Source organism: Oreochromis niloticus, linkage group LG6, assembly GCF_001858045.2.
Source record: "Oreochromis niloticus isolate F11D_XX linkage group LG6, O_niloticus_UMD_NMBU, whole genome shotgun sequence".
Taxonomy (NCBI): domain Eukaryota; kingdom Metazoa; phylum Chordata; class Actinopteri; order Cichliformes; family Cichlidae; genus Oreochromis; species Oreochromis niloticus.
In genome coordinates, this window is record NC_031971.2 from 2,631,482 (window position 1) to 2,646,614 (window position 15,133).

At 44.7% G+C, this 15,133-nt stretch overlaps 1 protein-coding gene across 9 annotated transcripts in view; it reads right to left on the reverse strand.

Moving 5' to 3' along the window:
• Positions 1-15,133, reverse strand: part of tenm3 (teneurin transmembrane protein 3) — an 869,227-nt gene that overhangs the window by 249,704 nt on the left and 604,390 nt on the right. The gene's annotated exons all lie outside the window — the stretch shown is intronic.

Here is a 15,133-nt window from a genome sequence, read left to right on the forward strand (position 1 = left end):
CCAGAGACATTTGTCTGATCTACCCATCCAGCCGATCAGTGACTTAGATGTTGAGGACAATGGACAAGTTGTAGCTTATCCAGGGTATGTAGAAGTTCCAATTGGCTTTCCAAAAAGAGTTTGTTGAGTCTAAACCCCAAATTTCTACATTAGCTCTCATTGTCCCTGAATTACGTTCCAGCACAGACTTGCCAGTTTTAATTGGTACAAATGCCCTTGATGTTTCATATGAGGAACACTGTAGGGACACTCCCATTTCATCAGCTGTCTATGGCTATAGTCAGATTTTAAAAATCCTTGAACATAGACATGAAACAAAAAGCACAGGAAAGCTTGGACTAATGACACTCAGGGGCAACACACCTTACATTATACCAGCTCATGAAAAGGTTTGCTTAGAAAGTCACGCCCACCTAAGTTCACCACCCACCGACAGATGGGCAGTTGTAGAGCAGCCAACATCCTCAGCCCTTCCAGGAGGAATCTTTGACGATTGCTGCCTTATCACAGTACCAGGTCAAACTCCTTACAAGCATCCTGTTTGGATCGGAAACGAAACCCATCATGACATCATGCTTCCTGGCAACTGTGTCCTTGCTGAACTACACACTGCAGACCAAGTTTTTGAAACTCAAACCACGTCAAGTGCAAACTCTGCAGGTTGTTGTAGCCTGTCTGCAGACTCATAATCGTCACCCAAGGATTCACTTCTGCCCGAGGAATGGAAAAGTCGAGTCACACAGAGTCTTAGGCTGTGTCCCAATCCAGTGACCGCACACTTTGGAGCACGCATTTTGAGACCTATTACGTCAAAGCGACGCGACGACGGCTGTCCCAATCCGAAGTGTACTCCAAATGCGCTGTCGATTTCCCCAAATTTGAAGTGTGGTCCGGTGTACACTACGTGGTCCCATATATCCCACAATTCATAGCGCAGAATATTATGTCACTTATTTATGTGAGAATGTTTAATAATGTAGAAATTTAAAACATTACTGTTGGCCACATGTCGGCAAAGTTATGTGACATTAGTGATGTTTGTACTAACTTGGTTTTAAAGCCTTTACTTTAAAATAGACTCCGTTCAATAGTTGACATTAATCGTACAGAGAATGTGATGATTTTATGGATAATTAAAGTCAGTCATATATCCACAAACACAACAAGCTGAAAGTGAGTGAATGCTGCTCGGTTTGCAGTCCTGAATATGACGGCACAAGCAGGATTCACTGCACTGTTAATGTTAGCTATGTTATATTGCCGCCTCTGTTCGGTGGTGTCGAGCCAAACGGACTTTAACGTGTGTTTGAACGAGCTGACGGTTCACTCGTTAAGCTGAAAGAAAGATGCTTTAATCACAGGAGTCACACATGTGTCCACTGGACCATCTGGGAACTCTTCTTGTTTAGCACTCGTAATAACACAAACACTAAATCTTCCTTCTCTTGTGCTGTTTTGTAGCAGTGTATACACCTGAGACTGTCACCTGTCTGTCTGTCCTGCACTCTCTCTCTGTTTCTTTCTCTCTGATTGTGGAATAAAAGTATGAACATGTATTTATAAGTTACACTTGTGTTTGAATCCTGCAGCTTATCACACATTTGATTTCCATGTGTGACAACTGCAAGTGTCCAGAGTGAGGACAGACTGAGGGACTCACTGCTGCACATCATCTGTGAGGCTTTGCACCCCTGATGATCCACCAGGACAAACTCAGCAGTGTGTGAGGAAGAGGAGGAGGAAGAGCCAGCAGCAGCTGACAGATGGAGAGAATAGACAGACTGTTCCCTGTTTGTGAAGGACTGCTAGGAAAGTTTAACATAACTAATTGTCTGTCCTGAATCAGTCTTATTAGGTAATGTTCAAATAATTTTATCATCCCAGTGTTTTCAGTGTGGGAGAAAGTACTCAGGGCCTTCAAGTTACACACTATGAAAGGCAGCAACAAGTTTAATATTCAGAAACCTAAAGTATGTATCAGCAGCAGAATGGAGCTAAAAATAAATGTTTGTTTCAGTTCTATGAAGCTTTGAGTATTTTGGATTAGTAGTACTGCTGTGTTTGTTGCATCATATTGCTGTAATTGTTTATATGCTTTATATATTCTGAGGTAAGTTGATCTATAGTGTTACATCATATTCTATAAGGATGTTATGTGTTTGTATAGTTTCTGCCCAGTTTGACCCATTTAGCAGAAGTCAGCCTGTTTAAGGCTCTGATATCTATTCTGTATGACTTAAAGCAGTTATGACATGGTCTGATTTTCTCACCCAATAAAGGAATATTTCATATATCAGTCTGATCTTCATTCTATCAGAAACAGTTATCACAGCTCGTACATTTTCTTTTTACACATGTATGTAAGCATTGAGCCAAATGTAGTAATGCCAACATATTAAAACGAACAATATTTGTCTCTTATATATAATACATCTGTATATACACTGTCAGAGATACTTGTCTTTGAGTGAAGATTTAAGGTGATAGGAAATATAAATAACTGCAACTTGAATCTTTACTGAAGCTCAGTATTTGACACAGAGTTCAACTTCACTGCTCTAATAACTAATCATGATTAATATCTCTCCGTGAATCGCTACCTTATCATGGTGGAGGGGTTTGTGTGTCCCAGGGATACCAGGGGCTATGTTGTCTGGGGGCTTTTGCCCCCGGTAGGGTTTCCCATGGCAAATTGGTCCTGGGTGAGGGACCAGACAAAGAGCGATTCAGAAGACCCTTATGAAGAGAACATCGAGGGAACAGTTTACCCTGCCCGGGATAGGGTTACCGGGGCCTCGCCCTGGAGCCAGGCCCGGGGAGGGTGCCCAAAGGCGAGCGTCTGGTGGCCGGGCCTTAGTCCATGGGGCCCGGCCGGGCACAGCCCGAAGAGGAGACATGGGCCCATCCTCCCGCAGGCCCACCACCAGCAGGAGGTGCCATAGGGGTTGGGTGCATTGTGTACCGGGAGGCGGCCAGGAGCGGAGGCGCTGGCGGACTGATCCCCGGCTGCCAAGACTGGCAATAGGGACATGGAATGTCACCTCTCTGGTGGGGAAGGAGCCTGAGTTAGTGCGTGAGGTTGAGAAGTACCGGCTAGATATAGTCGGGCTCACCTCTACGCATGGCTCGGGCTCTGGAACCAGTCTCCTGGAGAGGGGCTGGACTCTGTCTCAGTCTGGAGTTGCCCCTGGTGAGAGGCGGCAGGCTGGGGTGGGTATTTTAATATCCCCTCGGCTTGCTACCGGTACGTTGGGGTTTTTCCCGGTGGATGAGAGGGTTTGTTCCCTGCGCCTCAGGGTCAGGGACGGGTCCTGACTGTCATCTGTGCTTATGCGCCGAGTGGCAGTTCAGAGTACCCAGCCTTCTTAGAGTCCCTGGGGGGGGTGCTGGAAGGTGCCCCACCTGGAGACTCTGTTGTCCTGCTGGGAGACTTCAATGCTCACGTGGGTAATGACAGCGAGACCTGGAGGGGCGTGATCGGGAGGAACGGCCTCCCTGATCTGAACCCGAGTGGTGTTTTGTTATTGGACTTCTGTGCAAATCACAGTTTGGCCATAACGAACACCTTGTTCGAACATAAGAGTGTCCATAAGTGCACGTGGCACCAGGACGCTCTAGGCCGCAGGACGATGATCGATTTTGTAATCGTATCACCAGACCTGCGACCATATGTTCTGGACACTCGGGTAAAGAGAGGGGCTGAGCTGTCAACTGATCACCACCTGGTGGTGAGTTGGATCAGGTGGCGGGGGAGGACGCTGGACAGACCCGGTGCACCTAAACGTGTAGTGAGGGTGTGCTGGGAACGTCTAGCAGAGGCCCCAGTCCGCGAGATCTTCAACGCACACCTCCGGCAGAGCTTCAACAGCATTCCGAGGGAGACTGGGGACATTGAGTCCGAATGGACCATGTTCAGCGTCTCCATCGCCGAAGCTGCTGCATTGAGCTGCAGTCGCAAGGTGGTTGGTGCCTGCCGTGGTGGTAATCCCCGAACCAAATGGTGGACACCAGAGGTGAAGGGAGCCACCAGGCTGAAGAAGGAGTCCTATCGGGCTTGGTTAGCCTGTGGGACTCCGGAGGCAGCCAACAGGTATCGACAGGCCAAGCGGAATGCGGCTCGGGCAGTGGCTGAAGCAAAAACCCGGGTGTGGGAGGAGTTCGGAGAAGCCATGGAAAAAGACTTTCGGACTGCCTCGAAGAGATTCTGGCAAATCGTCAGCGTCGTCAAAGCGGTGCTCTACCTGCACTGTGTATAGTGCTGGCGGAGCGCTGCTGACGTCGACTGAGAAAATTGTCAGGCGGTGGAAGGAATACTTCGAGGACCTCCTTAATCCCACTGACACGTCTTCCGAGGAGGAAGCAGAGTCTGGGGATGAGGGGAATGACCCGCCAATTTCCGGAGGCGAGGTCACTGAGGCAGTTAAACAACTGCTTGGTGGCAGAGCCCCTGGTGTTGATGAGGTCCGCCCCGAGTTCCTGAAGGCTCTGGACATTGTGGGGCTGTCTTGGTTGACACGCCTCTGCAATGTTGCGTTGAGATCATGGGCAGTACCCCTGGACTGGCAGACCGGGGTGGTGGTCCCCATCTTTAAGAAGGGAGACCGGAGGGTGTGTTCCAACTACAGGGGGATCACACTCCTCAGCCTCCCTGGGAAAGTCTATGCCAGGGTGCTGGAAAGGAGAGTTCGTCCGCTAGTCGAACCTCGGATACAGGAGGAACAATGCGGTTTTCGTCCTGGTCGCGGAACACTGGACCAGCTCTTTAGCCTCTCAAGGATACTTGAGGGTGCATGGGAGTTTGCCCAACCAGTCTACATGTGTTTTGTGGACTTGGAGAAGGCATTCGACCGTGTCCCTTGGGGTGTCCTGTGGGAGGTGTTGCGGGAGTATGGGGTGTCTGGCCCATTGCTACGGGCAATTCGATCCCTATACAACCGTTGCAAGAGCTTGGTTCGCATTGCCGGCAATAAGTCGGACTCGTTTCCGGTGGGTGATGGGCTCCGCCAGGGCTGCCCTTTGTCACTGGTTCTGTTCATAATTTTTATGGACAGGATTTCTAGGCGCAGCCAAGTGGTGGAGGGCTTTCACTTCGGTGGCCTCAGAATCTCATCTCTGCTTTTTGCGGATGATGTGGTTCTGTTGGCTTCATCGGGTGAAGGCCTCCAACTCGCACTGGAACGGTTCGCAGCCGAGTGTGAAGCAGCGGGAATGAGGATCAGCACCTCCAAATCTGAGGCCATGGTTCTCAGCCGGAAAAGGGTGGAGTGCCCACTCCGGGTCGGGGATGAGTTCCTGCCCCAAGTGGAGGAGTTCAAGTATCTCGGGGTCTTGTTCGCGAGTGATGGGAGAAGGGAGCCGGAGATTGACAGACAGATTGGTGCTGCGGCTGCAGTGATGCGGACGCTGCACTGGTCCGTCGTGGTGAAGAGAGAGCTAAGTGTAAAAGCAAAGCTCTCAATTTACCGGTCGATCTACGTCCCTACCCTCACCTATGGCCATGAGCTGTGGGTAGTGACCGAAAGAACGAGATCGCGGATACAAGCGGCAGAAATGAGCTTCCTCTGAAGGGTGGCTGGCCTCTCCCTTAGAGATAGGGTGAGAAGTTCAGCCATCCGGGAGGGGCTCAGAGTGGAGCCGCTGCTCCTCCACATCGAAAGGAGCCAGTTGAGGTGGTTCGGGCATCTGACAAGGATGCCTCTTGGGCACCTCCTGGGTGAGGTGTTCCGGGCATGTCCCACCGGGAGGAGGCCCCGGGGCAGACCCAGGACACGCTGGAGAGATTACATCTCTCGGCTGGCCTGGGAGCGCCTTGGTGTTCCCCCGGATAAGCTGGAGGAGGTAGCTGGGGAGAGGGAGGTCTGGGCTTCCCTGCTTAGGCTACTGCCCCCGCGACCCAGCCTCGGATAAAGCGGATGAAGATGGATGGATGGATGGATGGATGGATGGATGGATGATTAATATAATACTAACTTTAATATTGGCCATATTATATTTACATTACCACAGTGAGATGATTTTAGTCTCATGAACAACATTAGCTATTATTGTTATTTACTAGCTAATCTTAAATGACTGTTCAGTACAGAAATGAAGCCCAACTATCATGTTTTACAGTCCCGTGGTCTCAGCCTCAGATACTCAACTAATCAAAGTGATGTCATAAAAACAATGAATGACCAAAAACACATTTTTTCTCCTTCATTTCCGACAAACAATGCTGTATGAAACGTTTCTCGTGGTTAGTATCATGGTTGCTAGGCAACCTGAGCAGCGCAACGAAGGCCAAACCGTCCCATTTCACAAGCCTCTCACTTCCGCACTTCTCGTACTTAGTATGCGCCGTACATAGTACGCGAACTGCGCGTACTCCGAAGCGTGCGGTCGCTGGATTGGGACACAGCCTTAGTGCCTACAGTGATGTTTTTGCATGTCACAATCTCGACATTGGCCATGCCACTAAAGTTAAGCATAAGATCAAGCTTAAAGACAAAACACCTATAAAACAGAGATTGAGGCCTATTCATCCAAATGACTATGAAGCAGTCAGGAAACACCTTAAAATGCTTCTCGATGCTGGGGTAATAAGACAATCAGAATCTCCTTTCTCATTCCCCATCGTTGTGGTCAAGAAAAAGACTGGTGAGGTACGTCTCCATGTGGATTACCGTAAACTTAATTGCAAACAGTAAAAGACGCTTATGCGTTGCCAAACTTTGAGGAGACCTTTTCCGCCCTATCTGGTTCAAACTGGTTCTCAAGTCCATGACAGTTATTACCAGATAGAGATGGAGGAGGAGGATAAAGCCAAAACAGCCTTCGTATGCCCACTGGGGTTTTATGAGTTCAATCGAATGCCCCAAGCCATCACAAATGCTCCCAGCACCTTTCAGAGGTTAATGGAGAGGTGCATGGGAGACATTAATCTCAAGGAGGTACTCATCTTCCTAGACGATTTGATTGTTTTCTCAGACTCCCTAGAGCAACATGAACAGAGGCTAAAGCATGTTCTGGACTGTCTTCGTGAATATGGCTTAAAGTTGTCCCCGAAAAAATGTCGCTTTTTCCAGACATCGGTTAAATATTTAGGCCATATTGTCTCCAAAAATGGTGTGCAGACAGACCCTGAAAACAGTTGCTGCCATTAAGACCTGGCCAGTGCCACAGAACTTAAAACAGCTTAAGTCGTTTTTAGGGTTCACAGGCTATTATTGCCGATTTGTTAAGGATTATTCAAAGATAGTCCGGCCCTTAAACGACCTCATATGCGGCTATCAACCTCTCAGAAAAGGCCAGAAACAAACAGGCACTTCCAAATATTTCAAACCTCGAGAACCCCTTGCAGACAGATGGACACCTGTTTGTCAGTCAGCCTTTGAATGCATTAAGGAGAAGTTAACATCATCCCCTGTATTGGGGTTTGCAGATCCAAAGCTTCAATATGTTCTGCACACTGACGCTAGTACGACAGGCCTCGGCGCTGCTCTTTATCAGGACCAGGATGGTAAAATGCGTGTCATTGCCTATGCTAGCAGGGGACTGACACCAAGCGAGACCAGATATCCAGCCCATAAGCTAGAATTTCTAGCTCTGAAATGATCCATTGTCGAAAAATTCCATGATTACCTTTATGGTAATGAGTTCATGGTTGTAACGGCTAACAATCTACTTAGATATATTCTGACCACGCCAAAACTTGACGCAGCGAGCTATCGCTGGTTAGCAGCGTTGTCTACCTTCAACTTCCAAATCAAATACAGAGCTGAAAAGGCTAACCTGAATGCCAACGCCCTATCGTGGAGGCCTCATCAAACTCTTGCTGCAGATAGTGTGACATTGGAAGAGGAAAACAGGATTCAACAACTCACCTCACGTCTTCTCAGATCCCTTCCAAGCTCTAACAATGTATGCCCTGACACCATAGCAGTTGTATGCAATAAGCATCTTCTCAATGAGAAAAGTGAAAACTCACCTTATGTCCTTCTGGTTGAGTCCTTGGCTATGAGTGCTGATGCCATTCCCGATGCATACAGTGAAGTGAGATGTGCTTAGTGAGATACTAAGCAGGTGTTACATTTGCAAGCCACAACAGCGTTATGACACCAGACATCGTTGATGTAAACACAGAGTCCCTCTCCACAAGTCTTACCCCCTTCAGCGAGACCTCTGTCGCTGACCTCTGTCTGCCAAAAGCATGTTAGCCAGTCGAGTTGAATGGCACTGTCGGGAATGTTATTGTTAAGCCAAGTTTCCTCAAAGATGAAGACAGAGCACTCCCTCACCGACTTCAAAGTGGACTTAAGTAAGTGTACACAATCCAGCTTGTTGTCCAGAGAGCGCACGTTGGACAGTACGATGGTGGGAATAACAGGTTTGTGTGGTTTAGCCGCTAGCCTACTCCAGACGGCTCCGTGCTTACCCCTCTTCTGTTTCCTCCCACACCACCTGAGATGTTTCCACTGTGGGCGAGATCTAGCAGCGGGGGTTGCTGATGGTAGATGCCCCCGAAGCAGTCCGCAGTTCCTCAGTGTAATTCGTAGCTCTTCCATGTGTCCAAAGTTTGTGGATTTGTTTCTGTTGATTTTGAGCAGGAGCTCACGACTGTATGAACGTTTTTGTAAAAAACAAGAAAAACAGCAAAACAAACACGGGAACACTGTTCTGTTCGGACAGAGAACAGCCGCTGCATGTGTCCGTGCTGCCATCTTGAAAAGACAAAAAATATATATATTTTAAAGATAAACACCTATAAGCCACAACAAAACCAGACTTGAAGAGCATAACATGAACCAGCTTGTTAAAATGCAATGTTCTGCTGGAAAACTGACATTCATTTCAGTGTTACTTTGATACGTACTTCATCCAAACATTACAACAAACTAAAAACCAGCAATAAACAACTTAAACATGAAAAATCACAAAGAAAGAACAATACAGTATCCACATCTGAACCAAAGAGTAAAATAGTGAAATGTGGATTATTAAATATTAGGTCTCTCTCCTCCGAGTCTCTGTTAGTACACGACTTAATAATTGATCAACAAATCGATTTACTCTGCCTTACAGAAACCTGGTTGCAGCTGGATGATTATGTTAGTTTAAATGAATCAACACCCTCGAGTCATACTAACTACCAGAAATCTCGAAGCACAGGCCGAGGGGGCGGTGTGGCAGCAATTTTTCACACCAGCCTATTAATTAACCAAAGACCAAGACAGACTTTTAATTCATTTGAAAGCCTGATGCTTAGCCTCGTCCACCCCAGCTGTAAAACTCAGAAACCAGTCTTACTTGTTATCATCTATCGTCCACCTGGGCCTTACACAGAGTTTCTCTCTGATTTCTCAGACTTTTTATCTGATTTAGTGCTCAGCTCAGATAAAATAATTATTGTGGGTGATTTTAACATCCATGTAGATGCTAAAAATGACAGCCTCAACATCGCATTTAATCTGTTTTTAGACTCAATTGGCTTCTCTCAAAATGTAAAAGAACCCACCCACCACTTTAATCACACTCTAGATCTTGTTTTAACATATGGCATAGAAACTGAACATTTAACAGTGTTTCCTGAAAACCCTCTGCTGTCTGATCATTTCCTGATAACATTTACATTTACAATAATTGATTACACAGTAGATGTCTTTCTGAAAGTGCTGTAACTAAGTTTAAGAATATAATCCACCCATTGTTATCATCTTCAATGCCCTGTACCAACACAGAGCAGAGCAGCTATCTGAACACTACTCCAACAGAGGTCGATTATCTTGTTAATAATTTTACCTCCTCACTACGTACGACTCTGGATACTGTAGCTCCTGTGAAAACTAAGGCCTCAAATCAGAAGTACCTGACTCCGTGGTATAATTCTCAAACACGTAGCCTAAAGCAGATAACTCGTAAGCTGGAGAGGAAATGGCGTGTCACAAATTTAGAAGATCATCATTTAGCCTGGAGAAATAGTTTGTTGCTTTATAAGAAAGCCCTCTGCAAAGCCAGAACATCTTACTATTCATCACTGATTGAAGAAAATAAGAACAACCCCAGGTTTCTCTTCAGCACTGTAGCCAGGCTGACAAAAAGTCAGAGCTCTACTGAGCCAACAATCCCTTTAATGTTAACTAGTAATGACTTCATGAACTTCTTCACAAATAAAATTTTAACCATTAGAGAAAAAATTACCAATAATCATCCCACAGATGTAATATTATCAACAGTTACTTTTAGTACCATTGATGTTAAGTTAGACTCTTTTTCTCCAATTGATCTTTCTGAGTTAACTTCAATAATTAATTCCTCCAAACCATCAACGTGTCTTTTAGACCCCATTCCTACAAAACTGCTCAAAGAAGTCCTGCCATTAATTAATTCTTCGATCTTAAATATGATCAACCTATCTCTAATAATCGGCTATGTACCACAGGCCTTCAAGCTGGCTGTAGTTAAACCTTTACTTAAAAAGCATCTCTAGACCCAGCTGTCTTAGCTAATTATAGGCCAATCTCCAACCTTCCTTTTATATCAAACATCCTGGAAAGAGTAGTTGTCAAACAGCTAACAGATCATCTGCAGAGGAATGGCTTATTTGAAGAGTTTCAGTCAGGTTTCAGAGCTCATCACAGCACAGAAACAGCTTTAGTGAAGGTTACAAATGATCTTCTTATGGCCTCTGACAGTGGACTCATCTCTGTGCTTGTCCTGCTAGACCTCAGTGCAGCGTTCAATACTGTTGACCATAATATCCTATTAGAGCGATTAGAACATGCTGTAGGTATTACAGGTACTGCGCTGCAGTGGTTTGTATCATATCTATCTAATAGACTCCAATTTGTACATGTAAATGGAGAGTCCTCTTCACCCACGAAGGTCAATTATGGTGTTCCACAGGGTTCAGTGCTAGGACCAATTCTATTTACATTATACATGCTTCCCCTAGGCAGCATCATTAGAAGACATAGCATAAATTTTCACTGCTATGGAGATGACACGCAGCTCTATCTATCCATGAAGCCAGGTAACACACACCAATTAGTTAAACTGCAGGAATGTCTTAAAGACATAAAGACCTGGATGGCCGCTAACTTTCTGCTTCTTAATTCAGATCAAACTGAGGTTATTGTACTTGGCCCTGAAAATCTTAGAAATATGGTATCTAAGCAGATTCTTACTCTGGATGGCATTACCTTGGCCTCCAGTAATGCTGTGAGGAACCTTGGAGTCATTTTTGACCAGGACATGTCCTTCAACGCACATATTAAACAAATATGTAAGACTGCTTTCTTCCATTTGTGCAACATCTCTAAAGTTAGAAATATCCTGTCTCTGAGTGATGCTGAAAAACTAGTTCATGCATTTATTACTTCCAGGCTGGACTACTGTAATTCATTATTATCAGGATGTCCTAAAAACTTGCTGAAAAGCCTTCGGCTAATCCAAAATGCTGCAGCAAGAGTCCTGACAGGGACTAGAAAGAGAGAGCAGATTTCTCCTGTTTTGGCTTCCCTTCATTGGCTTCCTGTTAAATCCAGAATTGAATTCAAAATCCTGCTCCTCACATACAAGGTCTTAAATAATCAGGCCCCATCTTATCTTAATGACCTTGTAGTACCATATCACCCTATTAGAGCACTTCACTCTCACACTGCAGGCCTACTTGTTGTTCCTAGAGTATTTAAAAGTAGAATGGGAGGCAGAGCCTTCAGTTTTTAGGCCCCTCTTCTGTGGAACCAGCTTCCAGTTTGGATTCGGGAGACAGACACTATCTCTACTTTTAAGATTAGGCTTCAAACTTTCCTTTTTGCTAAAGCATATAGTTAGGGCTGGACCAGGTGACCCTGAATCCTCCCTTAGTTATGCTGCAATAGACGTAGGCTGCCGGGGATTCCCATGATACATTGGTTTTTTCCTTTCCAGTCACCTTTCTCACTCACTATGTGTTAATAGACCTCTCTGCATCGAATCATATCTGTTATTAATCTCTGTCTCTCTTCCACAGCATGTCTTTATCCTGTTTTCCTTCTCTCACCCCAACAGATGGCCCCGCCCCTCCCTGAGCCTGGTTCTGCCGGAGGTTTCTTCCTGTTAAAAGGGAGTTTTTCCTTCCCACTGTCGCCAAAGTGCTTGCTCATAGGGGGTCATATGATTGTTGGGTTTTTCTCTGTACGTATGAAGCGCCTTGAGGCGACTTTTGTTGTGATTTGGCGCTGTATAAATAAAATTGAATTGAACTGAATTGAATTGAATTACTGCAGCCTAAGTATACTCCTACCTCTATGGCAATAGCATTGTCCCAGTAGGATAATGGGTCCACCATAAAGAGATGTGTTCTTGAAAAGCCCAAAAAGTTAATTCTATTCATCTGGGTGCAGCGCTTTAAGGACAGAACAGAATCAACTTTTTGGGATTTCCTTACCTGGATGATTGGGCATGCATCAAGACTGTTCTGGAAAAGCTTGAGTAACACAACACCCATGGCCCTAAACTGGCCTCAAAACTTTGTCAAACCTCACTGCCACCATGGAAATACACAAAAGACCTGTTTGAATGACAAAGTCCACATATGGTGATAGTGTCATAAATCAGAAGACATGTTGCAGCTTTTTGTTTTATACTTTTACATCTCTTCACAGGATAAATCCAACATATTTAATATAATACTACCCAGTCTGTTCCAAGCTAATGAAGAGGTTTCCTGAAAAAAAAAAAGAAGAATAACTAATAATAACAATACGTTTATTTGCATAGCACTATTCATAGGACAGAGTTACAAAGTGCTTCAGTTTGAATAAAAGTTAAATTCGACACCTCACTGCATCTCTTGACTTCACTGAGTTGACCTACATGACAAAGCTAGCTACCAGGTATGAGCGAAACTAAGAGAGAACACTAAGCATTTGCCAGAGGTCTCTCTCTCCTGGTTAGGAGCCATGGATCTGGTGGATGTAACAACATGCAGGGATTTTACAGATATACCAAGAGTCATTTGAATAACCTAGTAATGTTAAGACATTCTGTAGCAGTACAGTTAGAGGGAAAATAAATATGTAAATTAAAGTCACCTCATAAATAATTTTGTCAAATTTTACAACAACAGATGAGAGCAAATTAGAGAATTTATTCAAAAAATCACTGAAGGGTTTGGGTAGTTGCTAGATATTACAACATACTGGATATTCACACAAATATTTGTAGGATAGTAATTCAAAGGACTAAAATGAACAAGAGTAAGTGTTACATAGTTTAAGGCAGGGGTGTCAGTCATGGCCCCCGATAGAATTATATCCGGCCCACGAGATAATATCATGTGTCAGTTATTAATGGCTCGTCGGTATGTTGGAGCTGAATGCTCAGACCTGCTGAGAATCCACGCAGGCAGGGCTTTATTTTGATGGTCACACCATACAGCCAGTCACATGCAAAGACAGACGTAGATACCATTATATGAAAGAAGGAAGTGGGCAGACGTCTCCAGACAGCAAGTGTAGTGGTACAGGCCAGTTATACAGAGAGACGGGGAGCTGGATTTAAGTGCAAGCTTGTCTGGAAAAAGTGAAGATATCAGCAAAAATGTAAAATGTGCAGCATCTGGCTGCAGTGATACTGGAGACTGCAAAGCCGAGTGCAGAATTTATAGAATTAGGAGCTCGCTAAGTATCCGTTTTTTTTCATTTTCAAAAGGTTTAAAATTTGTCCAGGACCTTAAACTTCATGTGTGTTTCCTTAATCATGTAGAAAAACTGTTAAATATGTAACTTCTTTACACTGACAGAAAGGGGAGTTTCTCTCGTCCAGCCCACTTAAGATCAAAGCCGGCTGTATGTGGCTCGCAAAATAAAATGAGTTTGACATCCCTAGTTTAAGTTATCTTAGCAAAATTTAGAATTTGTAATTAGATGTGTCTGGGCTTACGCAGTGGCATCTCTCCAGTGGTCACCGAAGCCATGTCAGAAACGTCACGTCACTCTGGAGAAGATGACCAGGTGAGAACTCAACTGGTCATTCAGGTGTTTGAGCTTTCAAAAGCATGGTGCATCCACATTTTGCACTGGGTCCAGCTTCAGTTTTTGAATACCATCCTGTAGCAGTGATTATGTTTGTAGGCAATGTCCACACCTGTCTCAGTCCAGTTCTTGATACTTGGAAATGATGTGATAATTTTGCATGTCCATCTCCTGCTTTATGAATATCAACAATTATTTTTCTCAGGTCTAAATTGCTTTCTTTTATTTTTGGTGTTCTCAAGTGGCATCTCCAACCCTTGCTCAAGTTTTTATATTGTGTGTTAATTGGAAGATAAGCCTCAGTTTTAACTTGATTTTACAACCATTGAGCATTATCAGGTTAAAGCACATCACTGCATGTGTGCGAACAGAAATTATTTATGCTTCTTGCCTCACCTTTACATACACCTCTTTTAATATTTTTTAAATGTTGCACTAGATGCTTTTGGTAGCCATCAGCAAGTTTCTTGCATAGTTCTGCCTGGATATTTAACCAATCCTCTAGGCAGAATTAATAAAGTTTATTTAAATTGGTTGGTTTCCTGGCATAGACCCAGCTTTAAAGTGCACTCCTCAAATTTTCAATAGGGTTGAGGTTGAAGGCCATTCCAGAAGCTTAAGTTTACCCTACTCAATCATTACAAAACCAGTTTTCATATGTGCTTGGGATATTTTGGAGTAGCAAATTCTGCGTTGCATTGAGTCAGGGCTACAACCTGTTCTCTCGGCAATCCTCACTGCCAGCACTCAGCCTCAGTGCTGTGCAATTGCAAGAGCTTGCTTCAGGCTGTTCACATCTGCACGCCTTTACCATCTGTCTGCAAGCTCTGTGAGTGCAAACAGCAACCCCCATACGCAAATCGCTCGTTTAGCCGGCATTCAACCTTGGGAGTAATGTCCCCGAAGTTGGCCTCCATTTTTGTTGACCGCTGCAAAATTGCTTCCTCCTTGGACTGCCCTTCATTCCTCAGGCTTCAAATGTGTCTTTTAATCTTTGCACAAGAATTCAAGAATCTGCAAGGTAAGTCCAGTTTAAGTAGTCTCTTGCTGTCATCTTCAGGATGTGATTTTGGATTAGAAAGAAAAAAGTTCTGAAATCTTCTGATGTAGATCTAGGTGTTTTATTTGTGAGTTTG